This window comes from Stenella coeruleoalba, assembly GCF_951394435.1.
Source record: "Stenella coeruleoalba genome assembly, chromosome: 4".
Taxonomy (NCBI): domain Eukaryota; kingdom Metazoa; phylum Chordata; class Mammalia; order Artiodactyla; family Delphinidae; genus Stenella; species Stenella coeruleoalba.
The window spans coordinates 98,506,169-98,524,592 of NC_137149.1; the positions used below are offsets into that span (position 1 = coordinate 98,506,169).

At 44.0% G+C, this 18,424-nt stretch overlaps 1 long non-coding RNA gene across 1 annotated transcript in view; it reads right to left on the bottom strand.

Moving 5' to 3' along the window:
• Positions 1-18,424, bottom strand: part of LOC307185421 — a 1,499,986-nt gene that overhangs the window by 1,255,434 nt on the left and 226,128 nt on the right. The window contains exon 2 of the long non-coding RNA XR_013828066.1: positions 15,404-15,489. This is a non-coding gene — a long non-coding RNA (uncharacterized lncRNA). The remainder of the gene's footprint in view (positions 1-15,403; positions 15,490-18,424) is intronic.

Below are 18,424 nucleotides of genomic sequence, written 5' to 3' on the forward strand. Positions count from 1 at the left end.
AAAACCTATGGATTGCTATGTCTCCAAAAGAGAATCAAGCGTGTGTACAGGGGCATAAACGCAGCAGTGATAGGATTGGAGAGGTTCGGTGAGCAAATGAAGACCCTTTGAAGTCATATTGCATGGTACCCATTACACGGGTCTCAACTCTCCAGGTTTAAGGTATTCTTCCTTCAGCTAAAACATGCATGTGGAACCTAGAGTATGATCAACCATTTGATCGGGAGACGTGTTCAAATATGTCTCAGTTTTCCTCCCCTGGTACTCGGGTGCAACATTCCAGACGCTTTACTGACACTCTCCCCACTTGAAGAGTCAGCGCCATTAACCTCCTGTTTGGCACAGTTTGCAATTTCTGCGGAAGATGAACAGGAGTAGCGAGAAGCAATGAGAGGCTAGCTGGAGGTGTCTGGACGGGCAAATTTAACTCTCATTTCCCACCAGGAAGAGGAAATAACCAAAGGCTCAGCGTGCCGTGCCGGAACCAGATTAGGGCCTGAAGCCATCCTGCGGTGTTGCGGCCAGCTCACAAGAAAGCGAGTTGAAGAAAGGAGCTCAGGGACACTGTAATTCACAAACCTGCAGAGTTATAAATCACAGCTATCGTCCAAAAATAGACTGAAGTAAGGCTGCCAAGAGGACTTGAAAGCGGGGCAGAATTGCAGGAAACCGATTTCAGGAGGTAGACTGGAATTGCATTGAAAGCATAGGAAAAGAGGCAGAACGTCCACAATGATGCACTTGGCCAAAAAGGGCGTATGCGTTTTTTCCTTAATATATTCAGGAAAAAACGCATACGCCCTTTTTGGCCAACCAAGCAAGCTTGCAAAGGAAATCTGCACTACAATGAAGTCTCACTTCCCCCCGGTCAAAAGGGCCATCTGAAAAAAGTGTAAAATCCAGAAAGGCAGGACAGGCCATGGAGAACTGGGAGCCTTGTTATGCTGATGGGCGGGATGTAAATTGCCAACAGACACTGGGGAGAAGTGTATGGTGTTTCCTGAAACATCTAAAAAACAAAGCAACAGAGCCTAGGGCACTGCCACTTATGGTCCTATAGCTTAGGGAAATTAAAATCAAAAAGACACAGCCACCCCAAAGTTTGGGACGCCTCTGTTTACAAGAACCTCGTTTACAGTACAAGTTCAACATCGCAGAAAGTGAAAAATGGATAAAGAAGTTGTGGTATTTACTTACAAAGCAATATCACTCAGCAATGAAATCTATGTCATCAGGCCCTTAGCAGCACAGTGAGTGGATTCAGGTATGATGATTCTAACTGAAATAAGTCACACAGAAAAAGAAACATCATAAGATATCACTAATACACGGAATGTAAACTTGGCTACACAGGAACTGCATTCCAAAATAGAACAGGGTCTCAAATTTAGAAAACCAACTTATGCTTGCTTAAGGGGAAAGGTGAGTTGGGGTGCTGCATAAAACCAGGGATTGAAATGAGCACAGATAAAGTTCCTTAAGCCAAATATGGAATAGACCAGAGCTACTCCTTGCTCAACGAAATGGACTCAAAACCACATATTAAACGCCTAAGAATGTACCTGACTAGTAAGTATCTTAAAACCTATGGATTGCTATGTCTCCAAAAGAGAATCAAGCGTGTGTACAGGGGCATAAACGCAGCAGTGATAGGATTGGAGAGGTTCGGTGAGCAAATGAAGACCCTTTGAAGTCATATTGCATGGTACCCATTACACGGGTCTCAACTCTCCAGGTTTAAGGTATTCTTCCTTCAGCTAAAACATGCATGTGGAACCCAGAGTATGATCAACCATGTGAACGGGAGTCGTGTTCAAATATGTCTCAGTTTTGCGCCCCTGGTACTCGGGTGCAACATTCCAGACGCTTTACTAACACTCTCCCCACTTGGAGCGTCAGTCCCTTTAACTTCCTGTTTGGCCCAGTTTGCAATTTCTGCGGAAGATGAACAGGAATAGCGAGAACCAATGAGAGGCTAGCTGGAGGTGTCTGGACGGGCAAATTTAACTCTCATTTCCCACCAGGAAGAGGAATTAACCAAAGGCTCAGCATGCCGGGCCGGAACCAGATTAGGGCCTGAAGCCATCCTGCGGTGTTACGGCCAGGTCACAAGAAAGCGAGTTGAAGAAAGGAGCTCAGGGGCACTGTAATTCACAAACCTGCAGAGTTATAAATGACAGCTATCGTCCAAAAATAGACTGAAGTAAGGCTGCCAAGAGGACTTGAAAGCGGGGCAGAATTGCAGGAAACCGATTTCAGGAGGTAGACTGGAATTGCATTGAAAGCATAGGAAAAGAGGCAGAACGTCCACAATGATGCACTTGGCCAAAAAGGGCATATGCGTTTTTTCCTGAATATATTCAGGAAAAAACGCATACGCCCTTTTTGGCCAACCAAGCAAGCTTGCAAAGGAAATCTGCACTACAATGAAGTCTCACTTCTCCCCGGTCAAAAGGGCCATCTGAAAAAAGTGTAAAATCCAGAAAGGCAGGACAGGCCATGGAGAACTGGGAGCCTTGTTATGCTGAAGGGTGGGATGTAAATTGCCAACAACCACTCGGGAGAAGTGTATGGTGTTTCCTGAAACATCTAAAAAACAAAGCAACAGAGCCTAGGGCACTTCCAATTATGGTCCTATAGCTTAGGCAATTTAAAATCAAAAAGACACAGCCACCCCAATGTTTGGAACGTCTCTGTTTACAAGAACATCATTTACAGTACAAGTTCAACATCGCAGAAAGTGAAAAATGGATAAAGAAGTTGTGGTATTTACTTACAAAGCAATATCACTGAGCAATGAAATCTATGTCATCAGGCCCTTAGCAGCACAATGAGTGGATTCAGGTATGATAATTCTAAGTGAAATAAGTCACAAAGAAAAAGAAACATCATAAGATATCAGTAATACACGGAATGTAAACTTGGCTACAAGGAACTGAATTACAGAACAGAACAGGGTCTCAAATTTAGAAAACCAACTTATTCTTGCTTAAGGGTAAAGGTGAGTTGGGGTGCTGCATAAAACCAGAGATTGAAATGAGCACAGATAAAGTTCCTTAAGCCAAATATGGAATAGACAAGAGCTACTCCTTGCTCAACGAAATGGACTCAACACCGCATATTAAACGCCTAAGAATGTACCTGACTAGTAAGTATCGTAAAACCTATGGATTGCTATGTCTCAAAAGCGAATCAAGCCTGTGTACAGGGGCATAAACGCAGCAGTGATAGGATTGGAGAGGTTCAGTGAGCAAATGAAGACCCTTTGAAGTCATATTGCATGGTACCCATTACACGGGTCTCAACTCTCCAGGTTTAAGGTATTCTTCCTTCAGCTAAAACATGCATGTGGAACCTAGAGTATGATCAACCATTTGATCGGGAGACGTGTTCAAATATGTCTCAGTTTTCCTCCCCTGGTACTCGGGTGCAACATTCCAGACGCTTTACTGACACTCTCCCCACTTGAAGAGTCAGCGCCATTAACCTCCTGTTTGGCACAGTTTGCAATTTCTGCGGAAGATGAACAGGAGTAGCGAGAAGCAATGAGAGGCTAGCTGGAGGTGTCTGGACGGGCAAATTTATCTCTCATTTCCCACCAGGAGGAGGAAATAACCAAAGGCTCAGCGTGCCGTGCCAGAACCAGATTAGGGCCTGAAGCCATCCTGCGGTGTTGCGGCCAGCTCACAAGAAAGCGAGTTGAAGAAAGGAGCTCAGGGGCACTGTAATTCACAAACCTGCAGAGTTATAAATGACAGCTATCGTCCAAAAATATACTGAAGTAAGGCTGCCAAGAGGACTTGAAAGCGGGGCAGAATTGCAGGAAACCGATTTCAGGAGGTAGACTGGAATTGCATTGGAAGCATAGGAAAAGAGGCAGAACGTCCACAATGATGCACTTGGCCAAAAAGGGCGTATGCGTTTTTTCCTGAATATATTCAGGAAAAAACGCATACGCCCTTTTTGGCCAACCAAGCAAGCTTGCAAAGGAAATCTGCACTACAATGAAGTCTCACTTCCACCCGGTCAAAACGGCCATCTGAAAAAAGTGTAAAATCCAGAAAGGCAGGACAGGCCATGGAGAACTGGGAGCCTTGTTATGCTGATGGGCGGGATGTAAATTGCCAACAGACACTCGGGAGAAGTGTATGGTGTTTCCTGAAACATCTAAAAAACAAAGCAACAGAGCCTAGGGCACTTCCACTTATGGTCCTATAGCTTAGGGAAATTAAAATCAAAAAGACACAGCCACCCCAAAGTTTGGAATGGCTCTGTTTACAAGAACCTCGTTTACAGTACAAGTTCAACATCGCAGAAAGTGAAAAATGGATAAAGAAGTTGTGGTATTCACTTACAAAGCAATATCACTCAGCAATGAAATCTATGTCATCAGGCCCTTAGCAGCACAATGAGTGGATTCAGGTATGATGATTCTAACTGAAATAAGTCACACAGAAAAAGAAACATCATAAGATATCAGTAATACACGGAATGGAAACTTGGCTACACAGGAACTGAATTACAGAACAGAACAGGGTCTGAAATTTAGAAAACCAACTTATGCTTGCTTAAGGGTAAAGGTGAGTAGGGGTGCTGCATAAAACCAGAGATTGAAATGAGCACAGATAAAGTTCCTTAAGCCAAATATGGAATAGACAAGAGCTACTCCTTGCTCAACGAAATGGACTCAACACCGCATATTAAACGCCTAAGAATGTACCTGACTAGTAAGTATCTTAAAACCTATGGATTGCTATGTCTCCAAAAGAGAATCAAGCATGTGTACAGGGGCATAAACGCAGCAGTGATAGGATTGGAGAGATTCGGTGAGCAAATGAAGACCCTTTGAAGTCATATTGCATGGTACCCATTACACGGGTCTCAACTCTCCAGGTTTAAGGTATTCTTCCTTCAGCTAAAACATGCATGTGGAACCTACAGTATGATCAACCATTTGATCGGGAGACGTGTTCAAATATGTCTCAATTTTCCTCCCCTGGTACTCGGGTGCAACATTCCAGACGCTTTACTGACACTCTCCCCACTTGAAGAGTCAGCGCCTTTAACCTCCTGTTTGGCACAGTTTGCAATTTCTGCGGAAGATGAACAGGAATAGCGAGAACCAATGAGAGGCTAGCTGGAGGTGTCTGGACGGGCAAATTTAACTCTCATTTCCCACCAGGAGGAGGAAATAACCAAAGGCTCAGCGTGCCGTGCCAGAACCAGATTAGGGCCTGAAGCCATCCTGCGGTGTTGCGACCAGGTCACAAGAAAGCGAGTTGAAGAAAGGAGCTCAGGGGCACTGTAATTCACAAACCTGCAGAGTTATAAATGACAGCTATCGTGCAAAAATAGACTGAAGTAAGGCTGCCAAGAGGACTTGAAAGCGGGGCAGAATTGCAGGAAACCGATTTCAGGAGGTAGACTGAAATTGCATTGAAAGCATAGGAAAAGAGGCAGAACGTCCACAATGATGCACTTGGCCAAAAAGGGCGTATGCGTTTTTTCCTGAATATATTCAGGAAAAAACGCATACGCCCTTTTTGGCCAACCACGCAAGCTTGCAAAGGAAATCTGCACTACAATGAAGTCTCACTTCCCCCCGGTCAAAAGGGCCATCTGAAAAAAGTGTAAAATCCAGAAAGGCAGGACAGGCCATGGAGAACTGGGAGCCTTGTTATGCTGAAGGGCGGGATGTAAATTGCCAGCAACCACTCAGGAGAAGTGTATGGTGTTTCTTGAAACATCTAAAAAACAAAGCAACAGAGCCTAGGGCACTTCCACTTATGGTCCTATAGCTTAGGGAAATTAAAATCAAAAAGACACAGCCACGCCAAAGTTTGGGACGCCTCTGTTTACAAGAACCTCGTTTACAGTACAAGTTCAACATCGCAGAAAGTGAAAAATGGATAAAGAAGTTGTGGTATTTACTTACAATGCAGTATCACTCAGCAATGAAATCTATGTCATCAGGTCCTTAGCAGCACAATGAGTGGATTCAGGTATGATGATTCTAACTGAAATAAGTCACACAGAAAAAGAAACATCATAAGATATCAGTAATACACGGAATGGAAACTTGGCTACACAGGAACTGAATTACAGAACAGAACCGGGTCTCAAATTTAGAAAACCAACTTATGCTTGCTTAAGGGTAAAGGTGAGTTGGGGTGCTGCATAAAACCAGAGATTGAAATGAGCACAGATAAAGTTCCTTAAGCCAAATATGGAATAGACAAGAGCTACTCCTTGCTCAACGAAATGGACTCAACACCGCATATTAAACGCCTAAGAATGTACCTGACTAGTAAGTATCTTAAAACCTATGGATTGCTATGTCTCCAAAAGAGAATCAAGCATGTGTACAGGGGCATAAACGCAGCAGTGATAGGATTGGAGAGATTCGGTGAGCAAATGAAGACCCTTTGAAGTCATATTGCATGGTACCCATTACACGGGTCTCAACTCTCCAGGTTTAAGGTATTCTTCCTTCAGCTAAAACATGCATGTGGAACCTACAGTATGATCAACCATTTGATCGGGAGACGTGTTCAAATATGTCTCAGTTTTCCTCCCCTGGTACTCGGGTGCAACATTCCAGACGCTTTACTGACACTCTCCCCACTTGAAGAGTCAGCGCCTTTAACCTCCTGTTTGGCACAGTTTGCAATTTCTGCGGAAGATGAACAGGAATAGCGAGAACCAATGAGAGGTTGGCTGGAGGTGTCTGGACGGGCAAATTTAACTCTCATTTCCCACCAGGAAGAGGAATTAACCAAAGGCTCAGCATGCCGGGCCGGAACCAGATTAGGGCCTGAAGCCATCCTGCGGTGTTACGGCCAGGTCACAAGAAAGCGAGTTGAAGAAAGGAGCTCAGGGGCACTGTAATTCACAAACCTGCAGAGTTATAAATGACAGCTATCGTCCAAAAATAGACTGAAGTAAGGCTGCCAAGAGGACTTGAAAGCGGGGCAGAATTGCAGGAAACCGATTTCAGGAGGTAGACTGGAATTGCATTGAAAGCATAGGAAAAGAGGCAGAACGTCCACAATGATGCACTTGGCCAAAAAGGGCGTATGCGTTTTTTCCTGAATATATTCAGGAAAAAACGCATACGCCCTTTTTGGCCAACCAAGCAAGCTTGCAAAGGAAATCTGCACTACAATGAAGTCTCACTTCTCCCCGGTCAAAAGGGCCATCTGAAAAAAGTGTAAAATCCATAAAGGCAGGACAGGCCATGGAGAACTGGGAGCCTTGTTATGCTGAAGGGCGGGATGTAAATTGCCAACAACCACTCGGGAGAAGTGTATGGTGTTTCCTGAAACATCTAAAAAACAAAGCAACAGAGCCTAGGGCACTGCCACTTATGGTCCTATAGCTTAGGGAAATTAAAATCAAAAGGACACAGCCACCCCAAAGTTTGGGACGCCTCTGTTTACAAGAACCTCGTTTACAGTACAAGTTCAACATCGCAGAAAGTGAAAAATGGATAAAGAAGTTGTGGTATTTACTTACAAAGCAATATCACTCAGCAATGAAATCTATGTCATCAGGCCCTTAGCAGCACAATGAGTGGATTCAGGTACGATGATTCTAACTGAAATAAGTCACACAGAAAAAGAAACATCATAAGATATCACTAATACACGGAATGTAAACTTGGCTACACAGGAACTGCATTCCAAAACAGAACAGGGTCTCAAATTTAGAAAACCAACTTATGCTTGCTTAAGGGGAAAGGTGAGTTGGGGTGCTGCATAAAACCAGAGATTGAAATGAGCACAGATAAAGTTCCTTAAGCCAAATATGGAATAGACAAGAGCTACTCCTTGCTCAACGAAATGGACTCAAAACCCCATATTAAACGCCTAAGAATGTACCTGACTAGTAAGTATCTTAAAACCTATGGATTGCTATGTCTCCAAAAGAGAATCAAGCATGTGTACAGGGGCATAAACGCAGCAGTGATAGGATTGGAGAGGTTCGGTGAGCAAATGAAGACCCTTTGAAGTCATATTGCATGGTACCCATTACACGGGTCTCAACTCTCCAGGTTTAAGGTATTCTTCCTTCAGCTAAAACATGCATGTGGAACCCAGAGTATGATCAACCATGTGAACGGGAGTCGTGTTCAAATATGTCTCAGTTTTGCTCCCCTGGTACTCGGGTGCAACATTCCAGACGCTTTACTAACACTCTCCCCACTTGGAGAGTCAGCGCCTTTAAACTCCTGTTTGGCCCAGTTTGCAATTTCTGCGGAAGATGAACAGGAATAGCGAGAACCAATGCGAGGCTGGCTGGAGGTGTCTGGACGGGCAAAGTTAACTCTCATTTCCCACCAGGAAGAGGAATTAACCAAAGGCTCAACATGCCGGGCCGGAACCAGATTAGGGCCTGAAGCCATCCTGCGGTGTTTCGGCCAGCTCACAAGAAAGCGAATTTAAGAAAGGAGCTCAGGGGCACTGTAATTCACAAACCTGCAGAGTTATAAATGACAGCTATCGTGCAAAAATAGACTGAAGTAAGGCTGCCAAGAGGACTTGAAAGCGGGGCAGAATTGCAGGAAACCGATTTCAGGAGGTAGACTGGAATTGCATTGAAAGCATAGGAAAAGAGGCAGAACGTCCACAATGATGCACTTGGCCAAAAAGGGCGTATGCGTTTTTTCCTGAATATATTCAGGAAAAAACGCATACGCCCTTTTTGGCCAACCAAGCAAGCTTGCAAAGGAAATCTGCACTACAATGAAGTCTCACTTCTCCCCGGTCAAAAGGGCCATCTGAAAAAAGTGTAAAATCCAGAAAGGCAACAGGCCATTGAGAACTGGGAGCCTTGTTATGCTGATGGGCGGGATGTAAATTGCCAACAGACACTCAGGAGAAGTGTATGGTGTTTCCTGAAACATCTAAAAAACAAAGCAACAGAGCCTAGGGCACTTCCACTTATGGTCCTATAGCTTAGGGAAATTAAAATCAAAAAGACACAGCCACCCCAAAGTTTGGAATGGCTCTGTTTACAAGAACCTCGTTTACAGTACAAGTTCAACATCGCAGAAAGTGAAAAATGGATAAAGAAGTTGTGGTATTCACTTACAAAGCAATATCACTCAGCAATGAAATCTATGTCATCAGGCCCTTAGCAGCACAATGAGTGGATTCAGGTATGATGATTCTAACTGAAATAAGTCACACAGAAAAAGAAACATCATAAGATATCAGTAATACACGGAATGGAAACTTGGCTACACAGGAACTGAATTACAGAACAGAACAGGGTCTCAAATTTAGAAAACCAACTTATGCTTGCTTAAGGGTAAAGGTGAGTTGGGGTGCTGCATAAAACCAGAGATTGAAATGAGCACAGATAAAGTTCCTTAAGCCAAATATGGAATAGACAAGAGCTACTCCTTGCTCAACGAAATGGACTCAACACCGCATATTAAACGCCTAAGAATGTACCTGACTAGTAAGTATCTTAAAACCTATGGATTGCTATGTCTCCAAAAGAGAATCAAGCATGTGTACAGGGGCATAAACGCAGCAGTGATAGGATTGGAGAGATTCGGTGAGCAAATGAAGACCCTTTGAAGTCATATTGCATGGTACCCATTACACGGGTCTCAACTCTCCAGGTTTAAGGTATTCTTCCTTCAGCTAAAACATGCATGTGGAACCTACAGTATGATCAACCATTTGATCGGGAGACGTGTTCAAATATGTCTCAGTTTTCCTCCCCTGGTACTCGGGTGCAACATTCCAGACGCTTTACTGACACTCTCCCCACTTGAAGAGTCAGCGCCTTTAACCTCCTGTTTGGCACAGTTTGCAATTTCTGCGGAAGATGAACAGGAATAGCGAGAACCAATGAGAGGCTAGCTGGAGGTGTCTGGACGGGCAAATTTAACTCTCATTTCCCACCAGGAGGAGGAAATAACCAAAGGCTCAGCGTGCCGTGCCAGAACCAGATTAGGGCCTGAAGCCATCCTGCGGTGTTGCGGCCAGGTCACAAGAAAGCGAGTTGAAGAAAGGAGCTCAGGGGCAGTGTAATTCACAAACCTGCAGAGTTATAAATGACAGCTATCGTGCAAAAATAGACTGAAGTAAGGCTGCCAAGAGGACTTGAAAGCGGGGCAGAATTGCAGGAAACCGATTTCAGGAGGTAGACTGAAATTGCATTGAAAGCATAGGAAAAGAGGCAGAACGTCCACAATGATGCACTTGGCCAAAAAGGGCGTATGCGTTTTTTCCTGAATATATTCAGGAAAAAACGCATACGCCCTTTTTGGCCAACCAAGCAAGCTTGCAAAGGAAATCTGCACTACAATGAAGTCTCACTTCCCCCCGGTCAAAAGGGCCATCTGAAAAAAGTGTAAAATCCAGAAAGGCAGGACAGGCCATGGAGAACTAGGAGCCTTGTTATGCTGAAGGGCGGGATGTAAATTGCCAGCAACCACTCAGGAGAAGTGTATGGTGTTTCCTGAAACATCTAAAAAACAAAGCAACAGAGCCTAGGGCACTGCCACTTATGGTCCTATAGCTTAGGGAAATTAAAATCAAAAAGACACAGCCACCCCAATGTTTGGGACGCCTCTGTTTACAAGAACCTTGTTTACAGTACAAGTTCAACATCGCAGAAAGTGAAAAATGGATAAAGAAGTTGTGGTATTTACTTACAATGCAGTATCACTCAGCAATGAAATCTATGTCATCAGGTCCTTAGCAGCACAATGAGTGGATTCAGGTATGATGATTCTAACTGAAATAAGTCACACAGAAAAAGAAACATCATAAGATATCAGTAATACACGGAATGGAAACTTGGCTACACAGGAACTGAATTACAGAACAGAACCGGGTCTCAAATTTAGAAAACCAACTTATGCTTGCTTAAGGGGAAAGGTGAGTTGGGGTGCTGCATAAAACCAGAGATTGAAATGAGCACAGATAAAATTCCTTAAGTCAAATATGGAAGAGACAAGAGCTACTCCTTGCTCAACGAAATGGACTCAACACCGCATATTAAACGCCTAAGAATGTACCTGACTAGTAAGTATCGTAAAACCTATGGATTGCTATGTCTCCAAAAGAGAATCAAGCGTGTGTACAGGGGCATAAACGCAGCAGTGATAGGATTGGAGAGGTTCGGTGAGCAAATGAAGACCCTTTGAAGTCATATTGCATGGTACCCATTACACGGGTCTCAACTCTCCAGGTTTAAGGTATTCTTCCTTCAGCTAAAACATGCATGTGGAACCCAGAGTATGATCAACCATGTGAACGGGAGTCGTGTTCAAATATGTCTCAGTTTTGCTCCCCTGGTATTCGGGTGCAACATTCCAGACGCTTTACTAACACTCTCCCGACTTGGAGAGTCAGTCCCTTTAACCTCCTGTTTGGCCCAGTTTGCAATTTCTGCGGAAGATGAACAGGAATAGCGAGAACCAATGAGAGGCTGGCTGGAGGTGTCTGGACGGGCAAATTTAACTCTCATTTCCCACCAGGAAGAGGAATTAACCAAAGGCTCAGCATGCCGGGCCGGAACCAGATTAGGGCCTGAAGCCATCCTGCGGTGTTACGGCCAGGTCACAAGAAAGCGAGTTGAAGAAAGGAGCTCAGGGGCACTGTAATTCACAAACCTGCAGAGTTATAAATGACAGCTACCGTCCAAAAATAGACTGAAGTAAGGCTGCCAAGAGGACTTGAAAGCGGGGCAGAATTGCAGGAAACCGATTTCAGGAGGTAGACTGGAATTGCATTGAAAGCATAGGAAAAGAGGCAGAACGTCCACAATGATGCACTTGGCCAAAAAGGGCGTATGCGTTTTTTCCTGAATATATTCAGGAAAAAACGCATACGCCCTTTTTGGCCAACCAAGCAAGCTTGCAAAGGAAATCTGCACTACAATGAAGTCTCACTTCCCCCTGGTCAAAAGGGCCATCTGAAAAAAGTGTAAAATCCAGAAAGGCAACAGGCCATTGAGAACTGGGAGCCTTGTTATGCTGATTGGCGGGATGTAAATTGCCAACAGACACTCAGGAGAAGTGTATGGTGTTTCCTGAAACATCTAAAAAACAAAGCAACAGAGCCTAGGGCACTTCCACTTATAGTCCTATAGCTTAGGGAAATTAAAATCAAAAAGACACAGCCACCCCAATGTTTGGGACGCCTCTGTTTACAAGAACCTTGTTTACAGTACAAGTTCAACATCGCAGAAAGTGAAAAATGGATAAAGAAGTTGTGGTATTTACTTACAATGCAGTATCACTCAGCAATGAAATCTATGTCATCAGGTCCTTAGCAGCACAATGAGTGGATTCAGGTATGATGATTCTAACTGAAATAAGTCACACAGAAAAAGAAACATCATAAGATATCAGTAATACACGGAATGGAAACTTGGCTACACAGGAACTGAATTACAGAACAGAACCGGGTCTCAAATTTAGAAAACCAACTTATGCTTGCTTAAGGGGAAAGGTGAGTTGGGGTGCTGCATAAAACCAGAGATTGAAATGAGCACAGATAAAATTCCTTAAGTCAAATATGGAAGAGACAAGAGCTACTCCTTGCTCAACGAAATGGACTCAACACCGCATATTAAACGCCTAAGAATGTACCTGACTAGTAAGTATCGTAAAACCTATGGATTGCTATGTCTCCAAAAGAGAATCAAGCGTGTGTACAGGGGCATAAACGCAGCAGTGATAGGATTGGAGAGGTTCGGTGAGCAAATGAAGACCCTTTGAAGTCATATTGCATGGTACCCATTACACGGGTCTCAACTCTCCAGGTTTAAGGTATTCTTCCTTCAGCTAAAACATGCATGTGGAACCCAGAGTATGATCAACCATGTGAACGGGAGTCGTGTTCAAATATGTCTCAGTTTTGCTCCCCTGGTATTCGGGTGCAACATTCCAGACGCTTTACTAACACTCTCCCGACTTGGAGAGTCAGTCCCTTTAACCTCCTGTTTGGCCCAGTTTGCAATTTCTGCGGAAGATGAACAGGAATAGCGAGAACCAATGAGAGGCTGGCTGGAGGTGTCTGGACGGGCAAATTTAACTCTCATTTCCCACCAGGAAGAGGAATTAACCAAAGGCTCAGCATGCCGGGCCGGAACCAGATTAGGGCCTGAAGCCATCCTGCGGTGTTATGGCCAGGTCACAAGAAAGCGAGTTGAAGAAAGGAGCTCAGGGGCACTGTAATTCACAAACCTGCAGAGTTATAAATGACAGCTACCGTCCAAAAATAGACTGAAGTAAGGCTGCCAAGAGGACTTGAAAGCGGGGCAGAATTGCAGGAAACCGATTTCAGGAGGTAGACTGGAATTGCATTGAAAGCATAGGAAAAGAGGCAGAACGTCCACAATGATGCACTTGGCCAAAAAGGGCGTATGCGTTTTTTCCTGAATATATTCAGGAAAAAACGCATACGCCCTTTTTGGCCAACCAAGCAAGCTTGCAAAGGAAATCTGCACTACAATGAAGTCTCACTTCCCCCTGGTCAAAAGGGCCATCTGAAAAAAGTGTAAAATCCAGAAAGGCAACAGGCCATTGAGAACTGGGAGCCTTGTTATGCTGATTGGCGGGATGTAAATTGCCAACAGACACTCAGGAGAAGTGTATGGTGTTTCCTGAAACATCTAAAAAACAAAGCAACAGAGCCTAGGGCACTTCCATTTATGGTCCTATAGCTTAGGGAAATTAAAATCAAAAAGACACAGCCACCCCAAAATTTGGGACGCCTCTGTTTACAAGAACCTCGTTTACAGTACAAGTTCAACATCGCAGAAAGTGAAAAATGGATAAAGAAGTTGTGGTATTTACTTACAATGCAGTATCACTCAGCAATGAAATCTATGTCATCAGGTCCTTAGCAGCACAATGAGTGGATTCAGGTACGATGATTCTAACTGAAATAAGTCACACAGAAAAAGAAACATCATAAGATATCAGTAATACACGGAATGGAAACTTGGCTACACAGGAACTGAATTACAGAACAGAACCGGGTCTCAAATTTAGAAAACCAACTTATGCTTGCTTAAGGGGAAAGGTGAGTTGGGGTGCTGCATAAAACCAGAGATTGAAATGAGCACAGATAAAATTCCTTAAGTCAAATATGGAAGAGACAAGAGCTACTCCTTGCTCAACGAAATGGACTCAACACCGCATATTAAACGCCTAAGAATGTACCTGACTAGTAAGTATCGTAAAACCTATGGATTGCTATGTCTCCAAAAGAGAATCAAGCGTGTGTACAGGGGCATAAACGCAGCAGTGATAGGATTGGAGAGGTTCGGTGAGCAAATGAAGACCCTTTGAAGTCATATTGCATGGTACCCATTACACGGGTCTCAACTCTCCAGGTTTAAGGTATTCTTCCTTCAGCTAAAACATGCATGTGGAACCCAGAGTATGATCAACCATGTGAACGGGAGTCGTGTTCAAATATGTCTCAGTTTTGCTCCCCTGGTATTCGGGTGCAACATTCCAGACGCTTTACTAACACTCTCCCGAATTGGAGAGTCAGTCCCTTTAACCTCCTGTTTGGCCCAGTTTGCAATTTCTGCGGAAGATGAACAGGAATAGCGAGAACCAATGAGAGGCTGGCTGGAGGTGTCTGGACGGGCAAATTTAACTCTCATTTCCCACCAGGAAGAGGAATTAACCAAAGGCTCAGCATGCCGGGCCGGAACCAGATTAGGGCCTGAAGCCATCCTGCGGTGTTACGGCCAGGTCACAAGAAAGCGAGTTGAAGAAAGGAGCTCAGGGGCACTGTAATTCACAAACCTGCAGAGTTATAAATGACAGCTATCGTCCAAAAATAGACTGAAGTAAGGCTGCCAAGAGGACTTGAAAGCGGGGCAGAATTGCAGGAAACCGATTTCAGGAGGTAGACTGGAATTGCATTGAAAGCATAGGAAAAGAGGCAGAACGTCCACAATGATGCACTTGGCCAAAAAGGGCGTATGCGTTTTTTCCTGAATATATTCAGGAAAAAACGCATACGCCCTTTTTGGCCAACCAAGCAAGCTTGCAAAGGAAATCTGCACTACAATGAAGTCTCACTTCCCCCCGGTCAAAAGGGCCATCTGAAAAAAGTGTAAAATCCAGAAAGGCAACAGGCCATTGAGAACTGGGAGCCTTGTTATGCTGATGGGCGGGATGTAAATTGCCAACAGACACTCAGGAGAAGTGTATGGTGTTTCCTGAAACATCTAAAAAACAAAGCAACAGAGCCTAGGGCACTTCCACTTATGGTCCTATAGCTTAGGGAAATTAAAATCAAAAAGACACAGCCACCCCAAAGTCTGGGACGCCTCTGTTTACAAGAACCTCGTTTACAGTACAAGTTCAACATCGCAGAAAGTGAAAAATGGATAAAGAAATTGTGGTATTCACTTAAAAAGCAATATCACTCAGCAATGAAATCTATGTCATCAGGCCCTTAGCAGCACAATGAGTGGATTCAGGTATGATGATTCTAACTGAAATAAGTCACACAGAAAAAGAAACATCATAAGATATCAGTAATACACGGAATGGAAACTTGGCTACACAGGAACTGAATTACAGAACAGAACCGGGACTCAAATTTAGAAAACCAACTTATGCTTGCTTAAGGGGAAAGGTGAGTTGGGGTGCTGCATAAAACCAGAGATTGAAATGAGCACAGATAAATTTCCTTAAGCCAAATATGGAATAGACAAGAGCTACTCCTTGTTCAACGAAATGGACTCAACACCGCATATTAAACGCCTAAGAATGTACCTGACTAGTAAGTATCTTAAAACCTATGGATTGCTATGTCTCCAAAAGAGAATCAAGCATGTGTACAGGGGCATAAACGCAGCAGTGATAGGATTGGAGAGGTTCGGTGAGCAAATGAAGACCCTTTGAAGTCATATTGCATGGTACCCATTACACGGGTCTCAATTCTCCAAGTTTAAGGTATTCTTCCTTCAGCTAAAACATGCATGTGGAACCCAGAGTATGATCAACCATGTGAACGGGAGTCGTGTTCAAATATGTCTCAGTTTTGCTCCCCTGGTATTCGGGTGCAACATTCCAGACGCTTTACTAACACTCTCCCCACTTGGAGAGTGAGCGCCTTTAACCTCCTGTTTGGCCCAGTTTGCAATTTCTGCGGAAGATGAACAGAAATAGCGAGAACCAATGAGAGGCTAGCTGGAGGTGTCTGGACGGGCAAATTTAACTCTCATTTCCCACCAGGAAGAGGAATTAACCAAAGGCTCAGCATGCCGGGCCGGAACCAGATTAGGGCCTGAAGCCATCCTGCGGTGTTGCGGCCAGGTCACAAGAAAGCAAGTTGAAGAAAGGAGCTCAGGGGCACTGTAATTCACAAACCTGCAGAGTTATAAATGACAGCTATCGTCCAAAAATAGACTGAAGTAAGGCTGCCAAGAGGACTTGAAAGCGGGGCAGAATTGCAGGAAACCGATTTCAGGAGGTAGACTGGAATTGCATTGAAAGCATAGGAAAAGAGGCAGAACGTCCACAATGATGCACTTGGCCAAAAAGGGCGTATGCGTTTTTTCCTGAATATATTCAGGAAAAAACGCATACGCCCTTTTTGGCCAACCAAGCAAGCTTGCAAAGGAAATCTGCACTACAATGAAGTCTCACTTCTCCCCGGTCAAAAGGGCCATCTGAAAAAAGTGTAAAATCCAGAAAGGCAACAGGCCATTGAGAACTGGGAGCCTTGTTATGCTGATGGGCGGGATGTAAATTGCCAACAGACACTCAGGAGAAGTGTATGGTGTTTCCTGAAACATCTAAAAAACAAAGCAACAGAGCCTAGGGCACTTCCACTTATGGTCCTATAGCTTAGGGAAATTAAAATCAAAAAGACACAGCCACCCCAAAGTTTGGAACGGCTCTGTTTACAAGAACCTCGTTTACAGTACAAGTTCAACATCGCAGAAAGTGAAAAATGGATAAAGAAGTTGTGGTATTCACTTACAAAGCAATATCACTCAGCAATGAAATCTATGTCATCAGGCCCTTAGCAGCACAATGAGTGGATTCAGGTATGATGATTCTAACTGAAATAAGTCACACAGAAAAAGAAACATCATAAGATATCAGTAATACACGGAATGGAAACTTGGCTACACAGGAACTGAATTACAGAACAGAACAGGGTCTCAAATTTAGAAAACCAACTTAAGCTTGCTTAAGGGTAAAGGTGAGTTGGGGTGCTGCATAAAACCAGAGATTGAAATGAGCACAGATAAAGTTCCTTAAGCCAAATATGGAATAGACAAGAGCTACTCCTTGCTCAACGAAATGGACTCAACACTGCATATTAAACGCCTAAGAATGTACCTGACTAGTAAGTATCTTAAAACCTATGGATTGCTATGTCTCCAAAAGAGAATCAAGCATGTGTACAGGGGCATAAACGCAGCAGTGATAGGATTGGAGAGATTCGGTGAGCAAATGAAGACCCTTTGAAGTCATATTGCATGGTACCCATTACACGGGTCTCAACTCTCCAGGTTTAAGGTATTCTTCCTTCAGCTAAAACATGCATGTGGAACCTACAGTATGATCAACCATTTGATCGGGAGACGTGTTCAAATATGTCTCAGTTTTCCTCCCCTGGTACTCGGGTGCAACATTCCAGACGCTTTACTGACACTCTCCCCACTTGAAGAGTCAGCGCCTTTAACCTCCTGTTTGGCACAGTTTGCAATTTCTGCGGAAGATGAACAGGAATAGCGAGAACCAATGAGAGGCTAGCTGGAGGTGTCTGGACGGGCAAATTTAACTCTCATTTCCCACCAGGAGGAGGAAATAACCAAAGGCTCAGCGTGCCGTGCCAGAACCAGATTAGGGCCTGAAGCCATCCTGCGGTGTTGCGGCCAGGTCACAAGAAAGCGAGTTGAAGAAAGGAGCTCAGGGGCAGTGTAATTCACAAACCTGCAGAGTTATAAATGACAGCTATCGTGCAAAAATAGACTGAAGTAAGGCTGCCAAGAGGACTTGAAAGCGGGGCAGAATTGCAGGAAACCGATTTCAGGAGGTAGACTGAAATTGCATTGAAAGCATAGGAAAAGAGGCAGAACGTCCACAATGATGCACTTGGCCAAAAAGGGCGTATGCGTTTTTTCCTGAATATATTCAGGAAAAAACGCATACGCCCTTTTTGGCCAACCAAGCAAGCTTGCAAAGGAAATCTGCACTACAATGAAGTCTCACTTCCCCCCGGTCAAAAGGGCCATCTGAAAAAAGTGTAAAATCCAGAAAGGCAGGACAGGCCATGGAGAACTAGGAGCCTTGTTATGCTGAAGGGCGGGATGTAAATTGCCAGCAACCACTCAGGAGAAGTGTATGGTGTTTCCTGAAACATCTAAAAAACAAAGCAACAGAGCCTAGGGCACTTCCACTTATGGTCCT